Consider the following 15829-nt stretch of genomic DNA (forward strand, 5'->3'; position numbering starts at 1 on the left):
CCTGGAATGTCCTTGGCCTAGACTTGTCTTGTGCAAAGAGAAAGAATCCCCGGTAGATTTAAAGCCGCAATTTCTAATTTCTAAAACACTGGTCCTGGGGTAGTCTTGGCAGCTGGGGAAGTTTGCCTCTGCTCACTGGACCCCTTATGGCAGGATGGGAACTAGAACCCTGGTCACCTGATTCTAGAGCTGAGCTAGTTAGTAGTCCTAACTGGAGTTACCACCATAACCAGAGGGGGAGGGGGAGGGGGAGAAGGAGGGTGAGGAAGGAGCAGGGAGGAGGGGGAGGAGGAGGAGAAGAAGGAACAAAGGGGAGGAGGAGAGGGAGGAGGATGGGGAGGGAGGGGGAGGGAGGAGGAGGGAGGAGGGGAAGGAGGAGGAGAAGAAGGAACAAAGGGGAGGAGGAGGGGGAGGAGGATGGGGAGGGAGGAGGAGAGGGAGTGGAGGGAGGAGGAGGAGGAAGGAGGAAAGGAGGGAGGAGGAAAAGTGGTGAGGAAGGAGGAGGGAGGAGAAGGAGATTGAAGAGGAGGGAAAGGGGGAAGATGAGGAAGGAGGGGGGAGAAGGAGGGGGAGGAGGGAGAAGGGGAAGATGAAGGAGAGGGAGGAAAAGGAGGGGGGAGGAGGAAGAGGAGGAGGGGGAGGAGGGAGGAGAAGGAGGAGGGAGGAGAGGAGGGGGAGGGGAACAGGAGGGGGAGGGTTGGGGAGGAGGATCCAGCCAACCTTGCACTGAAAACTTTTCCCATCCTGTGTGTTCTGAACCCTGCAGGCGCTGCCCTCACTGCGAGTCCCCACAATGTCTATTCTCAGGGCCTTTGGGGTCGGGTCAGGCACGTTGTCATCTGGAGATGGTTCAGACGGGGTGTGTGTGCAGGTTTGGGCAGATACTGTGCCATTTATAGAATGGACCCAGTACCCATGTAGGTATCCACAGAGGCCCTGTGATGCCAAGGGGCATTTACCTCTTAGATGAGCTTCTTCCTCTTCATAGAGAGGAAATGGCCCCGAGGGCTGGGGTGCCCGTGTCCCACCTCAGCAGGTCAGAGGAGCAGAGACTCTGGCCTGTGTGGCCCTTAGCTGTGGGCCGGGTGGGTCAGGGAACACCTCTGCTGAGCCCCTGCCAGGACAGACTCCAACCAGGGAGAGCCACCCTCTGACTGCAACCCGCCTGGCCCCAGGAAGCCAGAGACACCTCTCCTGCCTGGCCTTGCCCCGAGTCCTGGCACACGGATGCACCCTGTCCTTGGAGGATCCAAGTTGCCCCATAGTTGGTGGGCCCGCAAGGGCAGCAGTGGAGACATGGGGTTGGGGGTCTGCCCCATGGGAACTGACCCCATGGCCCTGACCATGTCACCAAGACCTCTGCACAGACAGGTCCTCACGTGAACCAAGAGCAAGGCAAAGCCCTGGGCAGCGTGGCGGGGGCGCTTCTAGCATCCCACAGCAGGGGGACAGGAGGGCACAGGCCCCAGCCAGGCGAGGGCACTCTGCCAAGGCCCAGCCGGGTGCCTGCACTGCCCCATCCTCCCGGGCGGCCTGTGCTGGTGCTGAGCTCCTGAGCCTCCTGAGCTGGTCCTCCCTTTCTGCCCGAGGCCCCGGCTCTGCGAGTCCGTTCTCTGGCCTGGCCCCTGGCCTGCACCTCAGTCCCACCAGCTGAGCTTCTCGAGAGTGTGCCTCGGAGCCCTCAGTCCCCATGCTCACAGCCACTCCCACAGTGTGAGCCGCTCCCGCCACAGCGTCCCCTGAATGTGATGCTGTCACCCTGTTGGGGATGGACCCGCTTTTACAAAAAGATTCCCTTCAGTTCAGAGCTCCTCAGACAGGGTCCTTTGCTCCCTGTAATGTGGGGTCCTGGGCACCACCCCTTCTTCTCCAGCCCTCAAGTCACCTCCTGCTGTGTGTCCCTTGGCCTGGGAGGTGGCCCTGCTGCTGTGTGGCAGGGCAGAGCGGTGCTGGACGTGAACACGGAGCCGGGACGTTCTCAGAGCCAAGTCGCACTCTTGGGGCTGAGCAGACTGAGAAGCCACCACCCCGAGGGCTGCAGGGGACGGCTGTCCTCTGTGGCTTGAGGACACAGGCACTCTGGGCAGAGAAGCCGCCCGGCAGGACACGGGGCCTCGTTTCTCATCAGTGAGGACAGTCCCAGCCGTCCGGGGTGTGGGTGGAGCAAGCCAGGACCAGGCCTGGCCGGACCCTGAAGGCCTCAGGTCCAGGGGGCCTGGCTTCGTGCTCTGGACGCAGGCCACACCCATGGCACGGTCCCTGGGCAGCGCTGTTGGGAGATGGGGGTCAGAACACCTGACAGTCTCTGCAGTGGAAGGGGAGCTTCTCCAAGCCCAATGGCCACGCACATCTGTCCCCCGGTGCTGGACCAGAACCTGGGGTCTGCAACACGGTACTTATCCCACCAAATCACAGCTGCTGACATCCATCTCAGTGTGGGCAGGCCAGCTGGCCCCAGCCAAGGACACGGTGTGGACGCAGTATGAGCACAAGCCCACGGCTCCCAGGCCCACCCAGAGAGGGGCCAGCCCCACTACCACTGACCACCACTGTCCACATGTTCACCCGTGCACACGCACCCACACGCACACCACACACAGGCTCCCTCATGTGCACGGCCATGCAAACACAGGGGCACACACAGACACGCACATTCCACACAGGGGCACACACAGACACATACTCGTGTGCACACTCACCTTCATACAAACGACACTCAGATCTCTGCACGCACACAGATATGTGTGCACAGGCACCGAACGATACCACAGCCACACATCTGTGGACACTCACCACTCACTCACGGTCCATCAGGGCCTGGCCAGTGGCCTCGCCTCCCTAGCTAAAGGTCTGACCAAGGTGCCCCCATTGGCACTGAGGGCCCAGCTGAGGGGCAGGGTGTGAGGCCCCTGGGCCTGGAGGCGTGGACTTGCAAGCAGGCCACACACTGCTGCACGTCCCGGGCCCTGGTCCCTCAGGCAGAAGCCTCTTGTCCTCCCTCATCTCCCTATAGTCCCCCTGCACCTCTGGCCACAGGGACTGCCCCTCAGGATGGCAATCCTGGAGCCTCGCTCTTCTGGCCACAGGACACTGGACAAAGGGCGGTCACTAGGGGCTGGGGCAGAGAGAGGGACTCTCAGGGGACCCTGCATCCTCAGGAAAGAGCGGGACACACAGAATCCAGGTCCTCACTGGACTCCAGGGCTGGGGTCCTCTTGGGTCACAGGCCTCGGAGCTCTGGCCTTAGGAGCCAGTGGACTGTCCTACCAGAGTCTGTATCAGCGAGGGGACCAGCACCAGCTCCCGCTGACCCCCAAGCCCCCAGGCCTGAGGACCCTGGTTCTCTCCCCTCTACTGGGCCCTGCAGACAGAGGATGGAGCTAGGAGCATCCAGCCTGGGTCAGGGCCTCCCCTTAATTCATGACCGAGGGGGCCCAGGTGGTCCCTGCGCAGCCTCTGGCTCTGCCCTCCTCCTCCGGCCGCCAGCCTCGGTGCTGCACCTGCTCCTTCTCTAGGAGGCGTGGACTGCTCTCACAGCCAGGCCGCTGGCCTCCTGGCCCCTGCCCAGGCCCCAGATGCTCTGCCAGACAGAAGGACACCAGCTCCCACCTCAGCTATAAAAGGAAAGCAGGCCGCAGGGCTTTTCCTGTTGTTTGGCTTCTGTAACATTTTCCAGATCAAAGCCTTAAGTGAGCCCCTCGTCCTCCATCAGAGACAACCCCAGGAGCTTTCTCAAGATGCTCAGTAAGGGAGAGAAGGAGAGGCTACCTCAGCACTAACTGAGGTTGAGGACAGAAGGAAACGGGAGAGGCCAGCCTGGGTGTGGCCGCTGGTCTGCCCAGCTGAGGCAATGTGAGTTGTGACTTAGAAATCAAGTGTGGCACTGGGTTTACCTGCTTGGCCTTTAAGGATCTTGCTCGGAAGCGTCCAGACGATGTCTGTTTGTTGGAACCTTCTTCTGTTATACTTGATGGGGGCTGTGTTGCCCCCTGGAGAACAGAGGGACACTGCTAGGTACAGGTCCTTTCCTCTCCAACCACACTGAGATGGTCCTCGGGCTCCACTTGGGGATGAGACCCCATGCCCCACCTTCCTGATTCACACCTGGGCTCGTGCAGGGCTTGAAAACTTTTGCGTTAGGCTTCTTTCCACTACTGTAACAAAACGCTTGAGACAATCAATTTGAAAAGAATAAAGTTTTATTTGGGATTGCAGTTTGGAGGTTTCAGTCCATGGCTGGTTGGCCCCCATTGCTTTTGGACCTGTGGTGAGGCCACATGTCATGGCAGGAAGCGGGGATGGGACAAAGCCATTCACCTCACAGCCTGGAAGGAAAGAGAGAGGGGGAAGGGGCTGGGGTCCATGAACCCCTAAAAGGGCCCCGCAAGCCCCCAGTGACCTAACTTCCTCTCACAAGGCCCTACCCCTTAAAGATGGCACCCCTAACATGGACTGGGGGCCACTCCTTTAATACCTGGCCTTTGGGGACATTTCAGATCCCAACGATGACAGCTTCCAAGAGGACAGGCATGTATCCAAGGTCAAAGGCCTTCCCAGGCGTCGCCTGGGTCCTCCTGTACCCACACACAGGCTCCTGGCTCCTGGTCATCCTACAGACAAAATGTCCTTCAGAGGTGAGAGGCTGGTGAAGGCACCTGTGACCTTGAGCCCTGTCAAGGCCTCAGCCAGAGGAGAAGCCAGGAGGGATTTGAGTCCGGGAGGGGACCTGCCCACACGGGAGCCTGCTGACGGTCTCTCTCAGGCAGATGCCAGCCTGCCCCCCACCACAGCTCCACCCCTGCTTCCTGCAGTCGGGGGCTCCACGGAGAAGCCTCTGTCCCAGGGCTTTTCCTTCTCAATCTGACAAAGCCAGACCACGCCATTCCCTGGTGAGGGGCAAGGTCAAGGGGCGTGCACACACACTCATGATCCTTAGCTAAACACTCTTGAGGAATCGCAGACCATGCCTGCCTCCGACAGGGGAACCCGCGAGGGGAGCCCCCTCATTAGGACCATGGTGCAGTAGCAGGATGTTTTCTTTCACCCCGAAATAATCACAAAGACCCTGAGCCGGCTGCACAGATTTCTCAAAGCTGCTGCAGATCTCAGGAGAGGAGGAAGCAGCCCTGGAGTCCAGCGTGGAAAAGGCTACCCGGCCAGGAGGAGGGAGGAGGTGTCTGCGGGGGTCCAGGGAATCTTCCAGAAGAAAAAACAAAAGAAGAAGAAAACTTAGTGACTCTCTTTACATTTTCCCCAAACTGACAAATTCGACTTGTCAGAGGCAAGTTCAACTCGTGGACAATCCGCTCTCCACTGATAATTGCCATGGTAACTGCCGTGTCACATGACAACACAGAAGCCGCTGAGACCTGGAGCGCAGATGGGCAGACGGCCTTTCTTCTAGTAAATTCCGCGACGTCAGCCTAATGAACAGGAGCGGGATCGGGGCCTGGGTGGAAGGGACTGGCGGGCCTTCATGAAGCAGAACAAGATGGTTTGGCACCTTCTCTTCCGCGTGGCGGGGTCTGTGCCAGGACCCGGAGGCCCCCGCGTTGCCCTCACCTGCCCTGCTCCTTGGCCAAGCTCCGGGCGGCGGTGTCTGCAGGAAAAGGTGGATTCTTCTCTTCAAGCTTTGGAAACACCAGACACTGGTGGGGAAGGGGGCCAGGAATCCATTGCAGAACGGCTAATTCCTCCGCTTAATTAGCACCATGGATCTCCACTAGTTCCCAACCGAGTCTCCTTCCACAAACAGGTTCAACTTGTCTCCAGACGTTTTGTTCCCTGGCTAGACAGGGCTGTCCCTCCCTGGAACACGCCCCTTCTGAGCTGTTGCGGCTGCTCTGGTGACTCCAGGGGGCTGGGGCTCTGCCTCACTCAGAGGACCAGGGCCCCCTCCTGCTAAAGACATCTGTGACCCTCCTGGTGAGGAAGTGACAGGACAGCTTGGTGCCTAGTTCCCCCTGTCACCCAATGACGGCTGATGGCTGCTTTTGAAAGGAAGGGTTCTGTCCTCTCCAGGGCTGGGCATCAACCTGTGGAAATCTGTGCCAGGGTCACTTTGGAGGCTCCGCTGCAGCCTGTCCAGGTCCCAAACTTCCCAAGTCATTGCCCACTGTCTCCAGGCTAAGGATTTCCATGTTCTGGATCTCTTTGATCTTGGTTTGGGACAAAGTGGGGCACACCAGTCCCTTGGGAATGGCCTCCACCAGCAGGACTGTCCAGCAACATCTGTGCCAAGTGAGGACAAGTACAGGTTATTTGGAACTTGCTCTAGCAAGGGACTTGGCACCGTCCCGAGTCTGGCAGGGTAGCGGCAGACAGGGGAGGCCTGGCGGAGGCTGCTGTGTGGGTAGTGGGGGCCGGCTAACTGGAAGCAGGGCGTCCTGTGTGGTTGGTGAGGGGTGCACTTTCCACTGTCTCCTGCTGGTCCCCAGTGGGAAGTGAGGACAAAGCCCAGGGACCCTGTCCGCTACGGATCCAGCCCTAGCAGGCCAGCCCGCTGCTGCGGGGCTTCTTCTCATCTTTCTTTCCCAGACTCAGTGCTCCATGGTGGGCGAGAGCTGACCTCCTAGATGGCCTTGGCATTGCTCCTGGGTCAGTGTCTCGGAGGCTGCCCAAGGCCGCCTTCTCCCAGAGCCTCCCCGATGTGAACAGGAGGCTGGGAAACAGCACGGTCCACACACAACCACAGAGGGATTCTGAAGGACTTTGAGAATGGGGTTCCGGGGAGTGGGGATCAGCTGCTCCCTCCGCCGCCCCCCTGCCGAGGCTGGTCCCTTAAGGCAGGATCACCTTCCCCAGGCCCTGCTGGGAACTTGGGGTGCCACTGGGGGGTAGTGCTGGGTGACACGGCTGGGCCATGGCATTCTGGCCAGGTGGCCTTGGGTACACCCATCTGGGGCTCCTCTTTTCCACCCGAGAAGCCATCTGTCCACTGCCCGTCCCTCTGCCTGATGCGCCAGGGTCCCCGTTTTCCCCATGATGGCTTTCTGCCCAGGGAGGGTCAGGCTCGCTGACTTTTAGCCAGGAGGTGAAGTCCAGAGACAGACCCGACCCTCCCCATGGGCGCCGGGCGCTGTAGCAGGAGGTGGCTGGGAAGCGGTGCTTCCTCCCAGGGCGGCCACCTCCACCCTCAGGCCAGGCTGGCCACCGCATCGCCAGCACCTTCCTCGCCAGACTGAGCAGTTTCTGTCCTTCAAGCAGCAAAGGGCTTCTAGGTCTTTCCAGAGGTCACAGACTGGAAGCTTGGGGTCCATCCAGGCTGGAGACATTTTGTTTGGTACGTGTGACTTTGAAGTCTTTAAATGGCTTATCAAGATCAAAAACACCAGGAGTCCACCTTTCACACTTAAAAAAGAAACCTGTGTTTTCCAACTCCTCTTGGATGGACCATCAGGCAGCACCTGGCCACATCCCCATGCCCCCCACTGCTCCGCTGCAGGAGGAGCACATGCGCTCTCCCCTGTGGGTCCTACAGGATTCTCTGAATGTCACAGTTGGGTCCTACAGGATTCTCTGAATGTCACAGTTGTGGACTGACTGCAGTCGGCCCTGGATGTACCTGTTGAAGTTCCAATCCTCCAGTGATGGCGTTGGGGGTGGGCCCTTGGGGCGAGCAGGTCATGAGCTGGCCTTCCCCCACTGGGATCAAAAGGCCTGACAAGGACAACTTAAAGGGCAAAGTGTCTCTTGGCTCCTGGTTTCAGAGGTTCGGTGCGTGGCCACCGAGGACATAGGCCTGAGGCAGGATGTCATGGCGGAAGGTCGTGGTGGAGAAGAGCAATCAGCGCTTGACAGCGAAAAGATGGGAGAGAGCTCTTCTCCCAGGGACAAAATACAAGCCCCCGGGGCGCGTCCCCAGGGACCTACTCCCGCCAGCCACACCTTCCTGCCTCAGTGGATCAACCCACCCACCGACTAAGCTGCCACTCTCCTGGCCTGATGGATTCACCTCTGAACACTCTTGCCCTGTGCCACACATGGGCTTTTGGGGACACCTCATGTTAAAGCCAGAGCAGGTGGGATCAGAGGGGGCTTGTGGGTGGGATGAAAACCCCGCAAAGAAGACCCCAAAGAACTTGATTCTCTTACCCCCCGAGGGGTGCAGCCAGACATGGCAGGCCCCACTGGATCCCCTCCCGGTGGGCACCCGCCCTGCACGTCCAGCCTCTGATCTGAGGGGAAAACTCTCCTGGTATGGACAAGCCGCCCAGTCTGTTAGAGTGGCCCAGACTGACCAAGACGGTCACCCCCTGACCCAGCAGGCATTCGATGAGACCAGATCAGCCCCCTGTGCCCAGGAAGGGGCCTGTGGTCCTGTTCAGCCATTTCCGGGGGGTTTGTGTCTGGTGGTGGAGTTGACACTTCCGGGGGGCCTGGTGGAGGGGTTCCGGCCTGGGGGGCCTGGCGGTGGGGATGAGGGACGGCTCCTCCTCTGCCTGGCCTCCCGTGGATGGAGGTGGGGGTGTGCTTCCTGGGCCTCCCGGCACCCCAGCCTCCTCCCGCGGGAGCGGACTCCTCTTGCCTCAGAAACAAAGGGAGCCCACAGGTCCCGCAGCCCAGGGTGTGTGTCTGAGGGGCTGGATGTGATCGAGCTGGGGTGCCGGGAGGTGGGAATAGGAGATCATCTTCAGAGCAGCCGTGTGACTCCACCCCTCGGGCCCTCAGCTGGGCACGTCCAGCTTCCCTGGGCATGTGTCAGATGTGCCTGTCGGGGGACCCCGTCGGCGGGTAGCCCTCAGGACCAGCTGCTTACGCCGCAGTCTCATGGAGGACGGCCTCTGCAGGGCACCTGGCCCCTCTGGCTTGGGCTGCTCAGCTGTCTTGGATCTGTTCTCCGTCCCCCTCACTCGGGGTCACCAGCGGGTGGAGCTGCCCCACAGGAGGGCCCCTGGGCTCTGTGCAGGGGAAGGAGACACACGGAGCCCCGGGCCCCTTCCCAGGACAGACACCTGCACTTCAACTCATGCTCTACCGCTGGGTCGCAGCTGGGTCTTGCTTCAGGGGACGTGGCCCCAGCCTGTGAGCCCACCATCCCTGTCTCGGTCCATTCAGGGCCAGCTCCAGTGCTCACACGCACAGAGTGTCCCTCCCCGAGCTGGACCCCCAGGACCAGGTGCTGGCAGGTTTGTTTCATGGCTCACAGATGGTTCCTTCTCGCATCCTTGGGTGTAAGAGGGGGCACGGCCGCTCTCCTGGTCTTTGTGGAAGCGCTGGCCCCAATGGTGAGGACCTGGCCTCATGACCAGGCCACCTCCCAGAGGCTCCGCCTCCTGACCCTGTCACCCAGGCAGGTTTCCACATGTGGATTCTGGGGGACACAAACTTTCAGGCCACAGCAGCCCCGTGGTGGCCCTGTGGTGGCCCGCAGCACAGCTGGCTCCCCAGTGACCTCCTTGCTGGCTCCCAGGAGACCTTCTGGAAAGTTCTCCCTGGGGAAGGGAAGAACACAGTCCTCCTCCATGGGGTAAAAAGACCCATCCGACCAAGTGACCCTCAGCTTCAGCCTCCGAAACTGCCCTCTGCAGCCCCCGCCAGCCTCCCTTGGGTTGGGAAGTGGCCCAGCACCTGGGCAGGTCAGCGTGCGCCCTCACCTCACCCCAGTGGTGGCCCCCACAGAAGGGATGAGGGAAGAGTCCAGCTCAGGGTTCCCGCGAAACTGAAATCGCTCTCACGTTGACCTGAGACTGTCACGCGTGCAGGACACTCGGGGTCCTCCTTCCAAGTTCCCGTAGGCATTCGCCTCCTGGTTGCCGTGTGAAGACCCCTTTGGAGGCAGCCATCTAGTTCCTTGGGTGCCACAGGGGACACTGGGGACTGAACCCTCCCAACAGCCTGCAGGCTGCTCCCAGCGGGGGAGGACACACACGGCAGGCCAGGCCCCGGCCCGACAGGCTCCTGCTCCCCTGCTCCTGCTCCTGACCCGCCTCCAGCCGGACCAGGGAGGCTGGCATTGGTACCTGACTGTGCCGGTGAGGTGACTCCAGAGAGGACTTTCCCAGCCTGTCTCCAGGGCCCTCCTCAGCAGCCACAGGAAGGTTTAGACTCTTTCTGGGGATGATTTCTTTGACTGGGGCCCATGGCCTGGAGGGAGCAGGTAAATAAATCTTTGCTACTTTAAGGCAATTTTCTCAGGCATTTTGTCATAGTAACAAAAAGCTGACGAACATAATCCCCTCCAAAACTTATGTTGCCTTTTAAATGCCATCAAGATGATATTAATAGGTGGGACTTTTAAGAGGTGATTAGCTATGAGGGCTTCACCCTCACAAATGAATTAGTGTTATCTTAGGATTGGGGTAGTTATTGTGGGAGTGGTTTTGTTATAAAAGTGAATTTTCTTCAGCATATGAGCTCTTGCCCTTCTGCATTTGCCATGGGATGATGCATCATGGAGGACCTAACTACATATGGCCCTTTGACCTTGGACTTTCCAGCCTTCAGAACTATGAGAAATCAATTTCATTTCTTCATAAATTACCCATTCTGTGGTATTCTGTTATAGCAGCAAAAAATAGTCTAAGACACTCTGTTAGTCAGCTTTCTGTCACTGTAACAAAATATCTGAGGTAAACAATTTATAAAGAGGAAAGGTTTATTCTGGCCCATGGTGTCAGTCCACAGGCACTTGGTTCTGTCGCTTTGGGGCCCATGGTGGCACTGTACATCAGGACTGAAGCGTACGGTGAAGGAGATCTGCTCCCTTCATGATAGCCAGGAAGTAAGAGAGAGTCAAGAGAAGAAGGGGCCGGGTTCCCCAAGCCCCCCTCAAGGGCGTTTCCCTCAGTGACCTCCCTCCCTCTCTCTGGGCTCCCCTCTTTGAGTTTCTACCACCTGCCAACAGCAGCAGGCCTTTCAACCCCGGGGCCTTCGGGGGTGTTCCCAGGAGGGACAGCGGCAGCCAGTGCCTGTCCAGCCCCAGGGAGCACCCCCTGCTCTGACCTCCGGGGCGGTGCGGCTCCCCACTCCCCTGCAGGTCTGGCCTGCTCAAGTTGCCTCCTCTGGGTCTGCGCTGAGCTCTGCCTGCCTGGTGAGCGGGTTTGCTCATCCAGGGGTTTTTCTGAAGCAAATGAGGCTCTTTGCTTTTATTTTTTCCTTCAGTAAAATGGGCCTTAAAAATCCTCAGGGAGGGAAGGAGGATTGGCCAGAAAGGGCCCCAGGGATGAGCGAGGGCGCTCTGTCCTCCTGCTCGGGTAGGGCGAGGCCCCTGGCCACGTCAATGGGACATGGCATCCCACGACCCCTGGTACACAGAGCTCAGCGAGGCTGGTGCATTGTGACCGCTGGGCCGGGTGGGAGACGACACTCCGGGAGAGACCTGGGCAGGGGGACGGTGGACTCCAACCGTCTACAACCAAGTTTTAAAAGTCAGGCTGAGGCCATGTGTGTTTTCTGTGGTCTCTTTCCACGGCAGAAAGGGGTTTCCCCCGACAGATGCTGCTCGTTGGGGATCCTGGCCGACCGAGGCCAGCCCCTCTCTCGGGCTGGAAGAGCAGGCAGACACATGCCCGGTTCTCCAGGGAGCAGAGAGCGAACCCCAGGAGGGTCCTTCCAGTGTCCATCTCTGGTGAGCTCTCAATGAGCCAGCAAATGGCACCTGGAGACGGAGGGAGTCACCAGGGTCGCCCTCCACACCCCACCTGGGCAGCTGGGCGGGGGCCAAGCCACACAGAAAGCTTATCTGAGAATCAGAGGAGTTTCTGAGCTCTGCAGCCAAACAGCCTCAACATTCCCCAAAGAGAGAGGCCGAGGGGCTGGGTGCCGTCCTGGAGGGAGAGACCTCCAAGAACTGTGACAGGCAATGGCTTCCCCCAGAGGAGAGGCTGAGGTGCTTCTAGGACAAGACAGGTCCTGACCCTGGAGCAGGTGCAGTGAGGGCCTCCGCGAGACACAAATCAGAGGGGCAGCGGCGAAGGGGGGGTTGGTGGGCCTCTGTCCAGGTGGGAAATCCTGGTTCAGAATCAGAAAGAGCTTCAAGCTGAGATAAGAGACCAGCAACGGGGTAGAAAACCTCTCCAGGGCCTTTGTCGGTGTGTGTGTGTGTGTGTGTGTGCGCGCGCGCATGCCATGTGCACTTAGACATAGGTGCACACACATACACACACACAGAGAAATGTGTTCACATCTACATTCTGTCTGGGCTCGACCCAGGACTCCCAGGGATCGGCAAGAAGAAAGACCAAACAGCAACTCCGTCAAAAACCATGAGGGAGATGACCAGCCAGCCCACAGGAAGGAGGTGCCCAGCGGAAAGCGGGAGGGCCCCGGGGGTCTCTTGCGTTACCTACAGTGTGAAAATCATTTCCAATGAGTGTTTGTCCCTATATTAGTTTTACATATAAAAACAAAGGAAAAAGGGACTCCAAGATTGAACTCAAGCAATGGGATGTCCTAATGGGCCAGGGCCCTGGGCAGGGGGAGCCACAGGAGGAGCGGGTCCCAGGAGGCCTGAGAGCGGGACCGTCCCCCGTGGGTAGTGGGGCCACCGAGCAGGGCCTGTTTTACTGTGAGTTCAGGTTATTATTTCTCCCTCTGGTGCTTTCTGCCTCCACCTGGCTCCCTGGCGCCTGCGTATTTGCTGAACACTTTACACCAGCAATAAACTCCCTCAGTTCTGATCTCAAAGCCCCCCCCCCCCCCCCCCGATTCCTCCTCCCTGCGGAACAGGAAGGTGGGCATTGGGACACTTTGGTGGTATGTCTTCGGCCTCTGCTCCCGCCCATGTGGATTTCTGTTTGGGAGTCTCCCAGGGTGACTTGGGGCCAGAGAGCAGGGTAAGGAGAGAGGGAGGGTCAGCAGAGAGGCGGGTGTCCAGTCGGTCAGCAGGGTGACCAGAGCCCTGTGAATACTCTATTCACGGGTCAGGCCTCTGCAGAGCAGGAACCGGCTGAGCTGGTCTGGCCACTTCAGAGCCCGCCCACCCCCCCAGGGTCCTCAGGTGGATGAAGTCATGGGTATTTTCTGGGCAGCCTAATCTGTGATTAACTTTTATCTCCGCTGCCAAATAACAGGCTCCTTTGAGCTGATAACAGGACGCAGGGGGTGCTTCATGCTGGGCCCAGGTTCTGTGCTGGGGGGGGAGCGGCCCCCAGCCTTGGCCCCTGTGGCTGCAGGGTGTCCCAGGTCCTGACCTCAAACTTACTCAGAGCAAATGGCCCCTTTCTTCTGGGCCCCCTCCTTGTCTAAGGCCCCTCCCCGGCCAGGATCCAGGATGCTTCATGGAACTTCCAGGGATTTGTGGGCCCTGCTCCCTCCAGCCTCACCCTGAACCCCCAGCAAGAGGGGACACTGTCCTTGCAGTCTGGCTCCCAATGTGACATTTGACTCATGCAGGGGAAACCCACGACTCTTTTGTTCTACCTTTTGTTCACCTATTTTGATGCAGACAGACAGACATACAGGGAAGTTTACTTTCCTCTTATCTCTGGCAGTAGAACAACAGCCCAGGGAGGCCATTTGCATATGGCTTCCTTGTTGGGAAGGCAGTGGGGAGTGGTGGGGACCAGGGTCAGGACTAGGGAGAGGACCTGCAGGCGCCTGGGGTGCATATTCTAAGAATGGACTCACTCTCAGGGCCAGCAGGTTCAGGGCTGGCACCTGAAAGTAGGTGGCTCTTGTATGTTCTCCTTGGGCTTCCCTGAGCCTTCCTAGCTCACCCTGGTAAAGACTGGCAGAATGGAGCATGAACCACCCCAAGGGACAGCCGCTGATCGGTGTCACTGTGGTGGCCAAGAGGCATTGCGGGGTGCTTCCCCCACGGGTCTCACCACACTGCAAGGGACTGGTCTCCTCGGTCACCTTCCCACTGCATGGGGGGCATCTCCAGCTGGGGACCCTGTGTGACCCTAGCAGCAGGCACGGAATAGGTGCTTAGAAAGGTTAGGTGGTAAAGGGACCTTGGGGATAGAATTCCGGCAGCAGGTGGGTCTTGAATTAGCAAGAAGTGGTCACAAAGTGCCCCCCCCCACCGTGCCAGTCAGAACTGCCTTGTGATCACAGGACTCCACGTGGACCGTACGTGGACCGTCCTTCATGCATCTTCTCTCTGCTGCCCATTAGGTAACAGGGTAAGAGAAGGAAAGAAGCAGGAGAGAATTCAAAAGCAAAACACAGGACAGCAAAATCATAATACGTCGAAAGGTATCAGCAGTAGCTAGAGCAGAAGGGAAGAGGTGGAAATTCACCTTCTCCAGACAGAAATGATCCGATCCCATTTCCAAGCACTGCAGCTCCGAGGCCAGTAAGAGCAGGTGGCACAGACGGGAGGAAAGAGAGGGGCACTTCCGCCCTGTCGAAGCCAGCAGCAACGGGCACCATGCCGAGGGAGGGCGGGAAGCAGGCAGAACAGCCACACAGCAGCCACTCGGCTGCGAAGGACCCACAAACATCTACAAGTCATCACATCACATTGACCACTGAGCACAACTCCGTGACGGGAGAAGTCAGTCATTAAAGCACCGTCCCAAACTCCCCTCCGCCAGCTCCTCCCGGCTCCAGTGACTCGGGCTGGAGTGGGAATGGGGGGGATTTATTTGAAAGAGACACGATAAAGTGTTAGCTAAGAAACTGTGAACTGCAACTCCAGGAATATCTAGAGGGACCTAAGATGGCGACTGTGGACCTGGAAACCACCCCCACTCCTAATCCCTTGAAGGGGAGAAAGCAGAATCGAATCAGGAGGTCGCTAACCCAGATCACTATGCAAAACATCCTCTACAGAACAGATGGGCACTCTGGTTTTTTGAAAAGGATAAAAGTAAAACTTGGCAAGCAAACCTCCGACTGACCTCTTTTTTTTTTTTTTTTTAAGAGAATATTTATTTTCTATTTTTTGGCGGACACAACATCTCTGTTTGTGTGAGGTGCTGAGGATCGAACCTGGGCTGCACACATGCCAGGCGAGCGCGCTACCGCTTGAGCCACATCCCCAGCCCCGACTGACCTCTTAAGTTTGATTCTGTTGAAGACTTCTGGGCTCTACACAACCATAGCCAGTTGTCTAGTGATTTAATGCCTGGCTGTGACTACTCACTTTTTAAGGATGGTATTGAGCCTATGTGGGAAGATGAGAACCAAACCGGGCGGGAGATGCTCATTACATTGAACAAACAGCCGAGACGAAGTGACCTCGATCGTTTTTGGCTAGAGACACCGCTGTGCCTTATTGGAGAATCTTTTGATGACTCCAGTGAGGATGTATGTGGAGCTGTTGTTCATGTTAGAGCTAAAGGTGATAAGACAGCAAGGAGGACTACGGGATGTGAAAACAGAAAGGCTGTTACACATATAGGGAGAGTATACAGGGACAGGTTAGGACTTCCTCCAAAGATAGTGACGGGTTATCATTCCCACGCAGACACAGCTACTAAGAGCCGCTCCACCACTAAAAATAGGTTTGTAGTTTCAGAAGACACCTCCTGAGTATTCTCATAGGAGACTGCGTCAAGCAATCGAGATTTGGGAGCTGAACCTAAGCCTCTTCAAAAGCAGAGTGGACTGCATTTAAATTTGCTTCCATCTAAATGTTACTCAGATATAAGAGAAGTCTCATTCGCCTTTGTCTTGTACCTTTGTGTTCATTTTAAAATTTTTTTTATTATAGTGTCCACTATCCCAATCAAAGAATTACAGTCCACATCATCCCCAGAATCCATAAATGTGTTCCTGGCCCACTCTGTATTGGCTTAGTAGAATTACCATTACAAACAAGTTTTACCCATCCACAATATTCAAAAGAACTTGCATTTCTATACCTCAATAGGAAAAAAAAAAATTGAGTTTATGTTCCATTCTATGCAGGGGCATATCTTGCTGGTTTGAAAGAGTA

At 57.7% G+C, this 15829-nt stretch overlaps 1 pseudogene; it reads left to right on the top strand.

Annotated features, from left to right (window-relative positions):
- Window positions 1–14608: 14608 nt before the first annotated feature.
- Window positions 14609–15423, top strand: LOC143637867 (eukaryotic translation initiation factor 4E pseudogene; annotated as a pseudogene).
- The last annotated feature ends 406 nt before the right edge of the window (window positions 15424–15829 follow it).

This window comes from Callospermophilus lateralis, chromosome 14, assembly GCF_048772815.1.
Source record: "Callospermophilus lateralis isolate mCalLat2 chromosome 14, mCalLat2.hap1, whole genome shotgun sequence".
Classification (NCBI taxonomy): domain Eukaryota; kingdom Metazoa; phylum Chordata; class Mammalia; order Rodentia; family Sciuridae; genus Callospermophilus; species Callospermophilus lateralis.